General features: G+C 43.3%; 1 non-coding gene across 1 annotated transcript; it reads left to right on the top strand.

Moving 5' to 3' along the window:
- Positions 1–4,761: 4,761 nt before the first annotated feature.
- On the top strand, positions 4,762–4,899 carry LOC119937139. The gene has a single exon (XR_005453930.1). It is a non-coding gene; the product is annotated as a small nucleolar RNA SNORA7 (small nucleolar RNA).
- The last annotated feature ends 3,283 nt before the right edge of the window (positions 4,900–8,182 follow it).

Raw genomic sequence — 8,182 nt, 5'->3', positions numbered from 1 at the left:
AGTAAGCATTTTACAAATACCACAATTATTATTATTATAATGAATATCTCATCCCATCAACTGACCACTAACAATTTACTAAAACTTCTGCAGAACAATTTTATTTATCCACATATGCGTGTGTTTTTTCCTTTGCTAGTAGGTTCCATCCTCTCTCGGGATCGCCTCTGATGAGTTTCCAGTACTCTACCAGTCTCACCTACAGGAGGGAGAGTCAAGCAGAGGCCTACCCCTTCCATTCTAAGCTTGGGCAGTGACTAGCAAGTGGAAGACAATGCGCTACAAGTCAAAACTCCTCTGTGCTCGGCAGCAGCGGCATGGGAGAAAGCCGAGGGCGGAGATTTAAGTTACTTGCATGGAAGGAGGCAATGGTCAACCACTTCCATATTTTTACCGAGGAAATTCTGTGGATTCACTACCAGAACAATTGCAAATGGAGGTGGGGCAGTCTGGGAGGGATGTGTCCATGGAGTTGACGGCTTGACAACATAAGACAAGTGTAGGTTTAACCCATCTCACACACACACACACACACACACCCTGCCTTTCGTGTTCAATTCATTCAATAGTATTTACTGAGCGCTTACTGTGTGCAGAGCACTCTTCTAAGGGCTTGGAAAGCACAATTCAGCAACAGATAGAGACAATCCCTACCCAACAATGGGCTCACACGCTACTAATTATTTTTGTATGCCTTGTAGTATGTTTTGTACGTGGATAACATAGGGATCGAGATAATAATAATGATGACAATAATAATTGTGGTATTTACAAAGTGTTTCTTACACATCAAGCACCTTATTAAGTTATGGGATAGACACGAGATAATCAGGTCAGGGGCAGTCCCTGTCCCACACATAGAGTTCACAGTCTAAATAGGAAGGTATTTAATCCCCATTCTAGAGATGAGGAAACTGAAGTGCAGAGAACTTCACAAAACCACACAGCAGGCAAGAGAGGAGAGCCAGGATTAAAACCCAGGTCCTCTAGCACCCAGACCCATGTTCTTTCCACTAAGCCACGCTGCTTCAATCAAACAATCGTAGTTTTCTGAACTCTTACTGTGTGCAGACTAAGAGTTTGAGATAATACAATAAGACAGAGTTGGTGGATATAGTCCCTGTCCACAAGATGTTAGGGTCGTCTCCAAAGAGGATGAAGTTCCTCTAAACTGTGACCTTGTGGTGGGCAGGGAATGTGTCTGTTTATTGTTATATTGTACTCTCCCAAGTTCTTAGTTCAGTTCACATCAAGCACTCAATAAATATGACTGACTGACAAGGTCCTCAATCTGATGGGTGCATTAACTCATTAACAGTAAGTGGCCTCTACCAGGGAACTGAAATGTCTCTAGAGACATGAAATAGATGTTGCATCTTCCCAAGCTTTCCACGAACCCCCTTCTCCCTGGGAAAATTAGGCCCACTGCATTTTTTTCCTTCTCTTCTATTTCCTGGAATCATTTGTGTGGTACTAGCATAATCCCTTAAAATGGTAAATGAAAGAATTCTGCTACCGTACTTGGCACCGTACCGTTCTTTCAGTCCCTGCGCCATTTCCATTTTGTTTCATTTTTCAAAGGAAAAAAAAGTATTTTCATTGCCCTGCTTAAAAAAGCACAACAAAAAACCCTCTCAATGAACAATAATTTATACATCTGATTTGTAACAAAACCATGTCATGCAAATGTTGTACAGTATCAACTTGAAAATGAAACCCTGATTATAACAATATGGGAACTTTTTGAGTATTCCATTAGAGTGAAAGGAAATGCTAGTCAGCAACCAAGCCAAGGAAACCTATTTTGTTCTATAAATTATGCAGCTTTGTGTTTATTCAATTTAGTTAATCCTAAATGAATCCTTCTGTGGAAAATCCAAGTAAACACTGCAGCGTATAAGAGGAAAGCAGCTACATTTCTGTGTCTCTGAGGGTGCCGATCTGATCTGCCACCCCAAGTTGTGCTTGGTGAGTTTCTTCGACAGTGCAAGGCCAATTTAATAAAAACTCCATCTGGCTCCTGAGCCATGCAAACCCAGAGGAGGCCACATAAGTCTTGAGAACTTGATTGTTCGGGGCTCCAGCAGCACAGAAACGGGAATGGAGCTTTTATTAAATCTGGGACATTCTTGCAAAGACATAAAAAATATTATGGAATCTTTCAAGGATTTCCTCTTACATGCACATATTGAAAGATTAATCTCAGGGTGGGATTTGATGGGTCTAATCTACCCTTCCATTGTCCTTCAATGCATAAGACTATACCATACTCAAAAGTCTGCGTTATCCTCTTTGTTAAATAGAATTAACATCACCTCACTTATTCCAACCTGGGTAAAGGCATGAAAATGAAAGCTATGAAAACTTTTACACCTCAGAAACTATTCTCCGCATCTCTAGTAGCTTCTGTATTATTCGCTCACTTTTTTTCAAAAGATTTACCCTCAGCTGAGAAAAAAATAATGGTTGATTTTCAATAGAATTTCTTGTATGCACATTCCCTTTAATTTTTTTCTCAGTCACACAACTTGACTTTGATTAGACTCTTTGGTAACACAGAAACAATGATCTCCAAATACAAAAAAAAACAAAAAAAAAACAGAGAGGTGGAAAGGACAGATGGAAAGCATTATCTTGCAGAAAAACTAGGCCATTGGTGTGCTGTTCTTTTGGAATTCTTAGATAACAGCATGGGAAAAAAATCTTTCTTTGTCATTTAAAAAAAAATGTGGGTTTTGTTAAAATTCCATAAAATTAAGATTCTAATTTGGATAACTGGTATGAGGTACAGTTATTTAGCCAATACTCCATTTTGGATATGATATCACTAGATATACATGTAAAAACCCAAAGGACAGCTATTTCCCCATGACACAGAGCTAACTGTCCCTTGGTACCATAATCCTCCCAAAGATTTTCCTCTCAAACAGTTATTTCATACCTGATTGCTGCCTTCCAAGCAGAATCTATCAGATGCTTTGGTATCCTACTGTTGTCCATTACTCTTACAAGTCCCACCCATTGAAGGTGACCTGTGAACAAGTATTGCTTCAGTGATGGTGGTGTGAGTACACTTTAGGACGTCACTGTCTGATCCACTTGATAATAAATATAATATCCACTATTCGCATTGGTAGATGTTGAATGTGGCATCCGCGATAGACCTACTTGTTATATAGTGATCTCCCAATTGCTTAGTACAGTGATCCGTCTGTACTAAGTTGGATCCATCTGTACTAAGATGGATCCCAGCCTAACAAATTCAATGGCCTCTTCATTGTTCTCCCAGCCTCCAGTCTTCCACCTCTCCAACCTATCCTTCACCTTAGAGAAGCAGTATGGTCTCATGGAAAGAATACGGTCCTGGGAGTCTATTCTTTCTTGTCTGTAAGCCCCATCCAATAATTACTAATTATGGTACTTGTTAGGTGCTTACTATGTGCCAAGTACTGTTCTAAGTGCTGGGTAGATCCAAGCAAATCCAGATGGACACAGTCTCTGTCCCACAGGGGGCTCACAGTCTTAATCCCCATTTCACAGATGAAGTAACTGAGGCCCAGACAAGTGAAGTGACTTGCCCAAGGTCACAAAGCATACAGTTGGCGGAGGCAGGATGAGAACCCAGGAACTTCAGGCTCCCAGGCCTGTGCTCTATCCACTAAGCCACGCTTTCCAAACGCATTATCTTGTTTACAACCAAGATCATAGTAAAGAGCCCGGTGCAGAGAAAGCACTTAACAAATATTATTACCATCATTATTATTACTACCACTACTCCCTCTGATGTCCTGATCATTTTTCTATAATGTCATTCTGCCAACATTTCCCCACTCACTCAACCAATCAATTGATGGTATTCACTGAGCATGGACTGTAGTAGACACAATCCTTGACCACCAGGAGCTTACAGTCTTGAGGAGGGGGTAGATATGAAAATGAACCATAGATAGGGGAGAGTAGAAGGATAGGTACATAAGTGTTGTGGGGCTGGGCATAGGCTGAATATCAAGTGCTTAAGTACTTAAGGGGTGCATATACAAGTGCATAGAAGATGCAGAAGGGAGGGCAAATAAAGGAAATGGCCTTTTGGAGGACATGTGATTTTAATGGGAATTTGAAGTTGGGGTACGTGGTGTTCCATCAGATATGAATAGGAAACGAAATCCAGGCTGCAGTATAAGCAGCAAGATAGTACAGTTGAGTAGGTTGGTTTCAGAGGAGCGAAGTGAAAAGGTTGGGTTCTAGAAGAAGACCAGCAAGTTAAGACAAGAGGGGAGGACTAATTAAAGGCCTTAAAAGCTAATGGTAAGGAGTTTTTGTTTAATGCAGAGATGAATGGGCAGCCACTGGAAGGTTTTGAAGAATGAGGAGAAATGATTGGGGCAGCAGAATGAAGTATAGACTGGTGAGGGGAGAGAGAGGAGGTGGGGAGATTAGGATGGAGGTTGATGAAATACTCAAGGCAGGCTATCACTAGTCCCTGGAAAATGCAGTAGTGGTTTGGATGCAGAGAAAGTGGTGGATTCTACAGATGTCGTGGAGGCAGAACTTACAGGATTTAGTGAAAGACTGAATAGAAACTTCCAATGGTTGCCCGTTTCTTGCCATTTCAAGCAAAAACTCATGACCATTTGTTTTACAGCAATTAGATCTCCTTATATTCACCAGCTTCCACTTAAGCACTTCTGTATTCAATGCCTCCACACCAGAGCACTTATTTTCAGATCTTTTTACTTTATTAATTCCTCTTATATGTATTTGAACCTCTCAGGGTCGCACCTGGAGAGTTTCCAGTACTCTACCAGTCTCGACTATGGGAGGGAGAGTCAAGCAGAGGCATATCCATTCAATTTCTACCTTGGGCAGTGGCTAGTGAGTGGAAGGCAATCTGCTACAAGTCAAGACTCCCCTGTACTAGGCAGCAGCAGCATGGGAGAGAGTTGAGGACGGAGACTCAGGTTTACTGGGCAGAACGAGGCAATGGTAAACCACTTCCATAGCTCAGAGGAAAGAGCACAGGCTGGGGAGTCAGAGGTCATGGGTTTTAATCCCAGCTCTGCCACTAGTCACCTGTGTGACTTTGGGCAGGTCACTTAACTTCTCTGTGCCTCAGTTCCCTCATCTGGAAAATGGGGATTAAGACTGGGAGCCCCATGTGGGACCTTATATCCCCCCAGCACTTAGAACAGTGTGTGGCACATAGTAAGCACTTAAAAAATGCCAACATTATTATTATTATGATTATTTTTCTTATTTTTTACCAAGAAAACTCTATGGATACACTATCAGAGCGATTGCAGATGGAGGTGGGGCATTCTGGGAGAGATGTGTCCATTGTGTTGCTATGGGTCAGACATGACTCGACAGCATATGACAACAACAATATGTAATTTATTTTATTGTTTTCCACTCTAGAATGAAGGTCACTGAGGGCAGAGACATGGTCTACTTATTCTAATGTACTCTCCCAAGTGCTTAATTCAGTGCTCTGCCCTCTATCAGCACTCAATAAATACTATTGATCGATTTTCTAACTCTCAGATAAAATAAAATGTAAAATGTGCCACAGAACATACAATCTATTGAGAAGACAAGAAGACATAAGTTGACAAAATATATACAATAATTAAGAAGATGAGAATAGACACAAAAAATAAACACAAATGGTAAAATACATCAATAAGGCACTCCAACCCAAGAATAACTTTCAGAAAAAGGGACAGTTGTCAATTCTGCTTGAGTGATGATAGTAGGGGATAGTGGTCCCAGTGGCTACCAAGTCCAAACCTCAGAGATGTCCAGCTAATAGGGCATCTTCTTCCAATTTTCCCCAGTTCTTCCCACTGTCCCATTGACAAGGAGACTGAACTCCTTGTCTTCCCTCCCAAACCCTGCCCTCTCCCTGACTTTCCCATCACTGTTGACGGCACTACCGTCCTTCCCGCCTCACAAGCCCGCAAACATGGTGTCATCCTCGACTCTGCTCTCTCATTCACCCCTCACATCCAAGCCGTCACCAAAACCTGCCCATCTCAGCTCTGCAACATTGCCAAGATCCGCCCTTTCCTCTCCATCCAAACTGCTACCCTGCTCGCTCAAGCTCTCATCCTATCCCGTCTGGACTACTGCAACAGCCTGCTCTCTGATCTCCCATCCTCGTGTCTCTCCCCACTTCAATTCATACTTCATGCTGCTGCCTGGATTATCTTTGTCCAGAAATGCTCTGGGCATATTACTCCCCTCCTCAAAAATCTCCAGTGGCTACCGATCAATCTGTGCATCAGGCAGAAACTCCTCACCCTCACCTTCAAGGCTGTCCATCACCTTGCCCCCTCCAACCTCACCTCCCTTCTCGCCTTCTCCAGCCCACCCTGCACCCTCTGCTCCTCTGCCGCTAATCTCCTCACCGTACCTCGTTCTCGCCTGCCCCGCCATCAACCCCTGGCTGATGTCATCCCCTTGGCCTGGAATGCCCTCCCTCTGCCCATCCGCAAAGCTAACTCTGTTCCTCCCTTCAAGGCCCTACTGAGAGCTCACCTCCTCCAGGAGGCCTTCCCAGACTGAGCCCCTTCCTTCCTCTCCCCCTCGTCCCCCTCTCCATCCCTTGTCTTACCTCCTTCCCTTCCTCACAGCACCTGTATATATGTATATATGTTTGTACATATTTAATTACTCTATTTATTTATTTATTTTACTTGTACATATCTATTCTATTTATTTTATTGTGTTAATATGTTTGGTGTTGTTCTCTGTCTCCCCCTTCTAGACTGTGAGCCCACTGTTGGGTAGGGACTGTCTCTATATGTTGCCAATTTGTACTTCCCAAGCGTTTAGTACAGTGCTCTGCACACAGTAAGTGCTCAATAAATACAATTGATTGAATGATTGATTGTCCAACACATAGCTAGGAAGATGAGTGTCAACTTGGGTACCATCTCCCTCCCTGCATCTCCCCACTTTCAATTGGCTGAGATGGCTAAGATTTGGGTTCTGCCTGTTGAAATAACCTCTCCTGCTCCCCATCCCCGCCACCATACCTCCTTCCCCTCCCCAGAGCACCTGTACATATTTTTGTACAGATTTGTTACTCTATTCATTTAACTTGTACATATTTACTATTCTATTTATTTTGTTAATGATGTGCATCTAGCTTTATTTCTATTTGTTCTGATGACTTGACACCTGTCCACATGTTTTGTTTTGTTGTCTGTCTCCCCCTTCTAGACTGTGAGCCAGTTGTTGGATAGGAACCGTCTCTATATGTTACCAACTTGTACTTCCCAAATGCTTAGTACAGTGCTCTGCACACAGTAAGCGCTCAATAAATATGAATGAATGAATGAATGAAATAAGGATGTCTGGTCACCTTAGCCTAAATTTTAGGGACTATCCTGAGGCCACTCAGGCTAACAGTGGGTTTGCGGAATAAGGATGGGGATCTGGAAAAAGCCTGCTCCTTGGATAGCAGGTTGATGGACTGATCTCGGAATTCCTGGTTAGATTTTGGGGCAGGGCAAGTGTTGTTATTATTATCATAGTTACTGCCATTATCATTGTTAGCCTGACCCTCCTCGGGCTCAGGCTCCTATGGCACAGAGGTGAGCCCCACATTGCCGCTAACACTGAGAGCTGCTAGAGCTGCTAGAGTCTATAGCCACTGCTGCTACAGGGTGTCCCTGGGTTACTTCACCCATTCCTTCCCTTTCCTCCTTCCCCTCCCCTCCAAACCTCAGTCTGGGTTGAGCTCCATGGTGTCAGGAGGAGATTCAAGCTGTGTTGTCAAACCATGAGAAGCAGTGTGGGTCACTGGAAAGAGCACGGGCTTTGGAGTCAGAAGCTCATGGGTTCATATCCCAGCTCCGCCAGTTGTCAGCTGTGTGACTTTGGGTAAGTCACTTCACTTCTCTGTGTCTCAGTTACCTCATCTGTAAAATGGGGATTAAGATTGTGAACCCCTCTGTGGGACAACCTGATCACCTTGTAACCTCCCCAGTGCTTAGAACAATGCTTTGCATGTAGTAAGCGCTTAATAAATGTCATTATTATTATTATTATTACGATCCGAGGTGAGCCCCAAAATGCACAGAGGGGGCTCCGACCTGCTGATGCCACCCCTACCCTCCCCTGTCCTCTTCTGCCCGCAGTGAGTGCCAAAGGCCTGAGCTACTGCTGCTTCAGAGCA

Source organism: Tachyglossus aculeatus, chromosome 1, assembly GCF_015852505.1.
Source record: "Tachyglossus aculeatus isolate mTacAcu1 chromosome 1, mTacAcu1.pri, whole genome shotgun sequence".
In the NCBI taxonomy this organism is placed as follows: domain Eukaryota; kingdom Metazoa; phylum Chordata; class Mammalia; order Monotremata; family Tachyglossidae; genus Tachyglossus; species Tachyglossus aculeatus.
This window is presented reverse-complemented; position numbering and strand designations above follow the sequence as displayed.